Source organism: Rhyacophila brunnea, unplaced genomic scaffold, assembly GCF_057557595.1.
Source record: "Rhyacophila brunnea isolate RB1 unplaced genomic scaffold, BYU_Rbru_1.0 scaffold_35, whole genome shotgun sequence".
In the NCBI taxonomy this organism is placed as follows: domain Eukaryota; kingdom Metazoa; phylum Arthropoda; class Insecta; order Trichoptera; family Rhyacophilidae; genus Rhyacophila; species Rhyacophila brunnea.
In genome coordinates, this window is record NW_028233017.1 from 302,838 (window position 1) to 304,597 (window position 1,760).

At 25.8% G+C, this 1,760-nt stretch overlaps 1 non-coding gene across 1 annotated transcript; it reads left to right on the top strand.

The window, feature by feature from the left end:
* The first annotated feature begins 1,179 nt into the window (after positions 1-1,179).
* Positions 1,180-1,252, top strand: TRNAN-GUU (transfer RNA asparagine (anticodon GUU)). Its single transcript has one exon. It is a non-coding gene; the product is annotated as a tRNA-Asn (tRNA).
* The last annotated feature ends 508 nt before the right edge of the window (positions 1,253-1,760 follow it).

The window sequence follows — 1,760 nt, forward strand, 5'->3', positions numbered from 1 at the left end:
TAATTTTTATATTTTCAAGTAAAGTATATGGTAAATAACTGGCCTAGTAAGTTTACTTTATATATATTGGCTATATGGCTTTTTTTTGTGTTTTATTTATTCTTTCTGGATGAATGTAAAATGAATATATTTCAATGGTGTATTTTAATAAGCATATATTTTACAGCTTAAGTTATAAAGAAAAATTTAAAATCAGATATCCATGCATCAAATTATGTGCAGTAGTCAATTGTTTTCCTTATTATCGATCACCCAGAATAGTCTTGGTAATCTGGCTGAAATATTATACATAAAATTTTATAGGATAAGGTGCTGAAGAAGACTTCAGAGAGCAGAAAATAGCCAAAAATATTAATGTGCTGAACGCACGAGAGATCAAGCAAGTTATACTTGAGAACAAAAACTAAATTATAATAAATAATTTGGCCATAAAATAAATAAATAAATAATAATTTATATAATGAATATAAGCTAATAAAAGGATTTCATGTAATTATTGTTTTTAATTAGAAATATTCTTCTAAATGATTGGAGATTATACTGCATAAAATTATTATTCTTTCCTTATGATCGATATTAAAAAACTTGATAATCTACGAAAACGAAACGTAAGCTAGAATTTATTTTATAATATATGTTATATTGGACTTTTTCCTAATAAATAAATCCTTCAATAATTGGAGTTGTATTTCCAATAAAATTTTAAAACATAAAGATGGTGTGATTTTGTCTTACATTTATTACCATGGTTATAAGTTTATAATTTCTTATTCATGATCCCATCTGAATTAAATTATCAGATGAAAACATAATAGATTTATTAATATTAAATAGTAGTTTACAAGAAACTTTGATTGCTTTATAGTGAACATTTATTAGTTATTTATATTGTGTATTTTCTCATTGTTCTAAAAGCAAAGTAAAACGAGCTCGCTTCTAGATTTATTATTTTATTACCCACCACCAACAGTATATTGTGGTGGAATTATTTTTTAATGTTCATATTAGTTAATACACCATATTAGAATACTAAGAGCATGCGCAACATCAAACCACTTTTTTTAGTTATCTAATATTAATTAAAATATTGCATTTATTGTCAATTGCAATTTATAAAGTCGAAAGCAAGTATGAAATTGTTTTATTTCGAATAATATTTTTTTATAAAAAACTCTTCAAGCTTGCGTGGCGCAATGGTTAGCGCGTTCGGCTGTTAACCGGAAGGTTGTCGGTTCGAATCCGACCGCAGGCGTTCTTTTATGATGCCAAACTTATTGGGCTACAAAAAAAGTTTTATCCACATAAAAGCCTTCTTTTTCTGCTCGGTGTTTTATAAGATATCAATTTAACCAACCGATTTAACAAAAAAATGCAATTTGTATTTCTAATGACATTATTTCGTCCATAAAACATTTTAGTTACATATAAAGATCAAATTAATCGCAAACTTAAAATAATTGAGGAAATAATTTATAATCAAAAATACTCTCCAATACACATAAATCCTACAAAAATGATGTTAGGAATATCTTTTTTTCATAAAATATATCCAATCAAAAAACTTCTATCAAATACTTATTTCATCGCTGTAGTAATTGTCTTTAGATTCGTTTCATCCGGAATTCCACGTGCATATTTTTCATGAATATATTAATTATATGTTGTATATAACTTTGTGCGTTATTTTAACATTTTTTTATGCTTTGTCCACTTGAAATTCATGTGATCCATATTTTTAGCCTATAAATCTGACTTCGTTT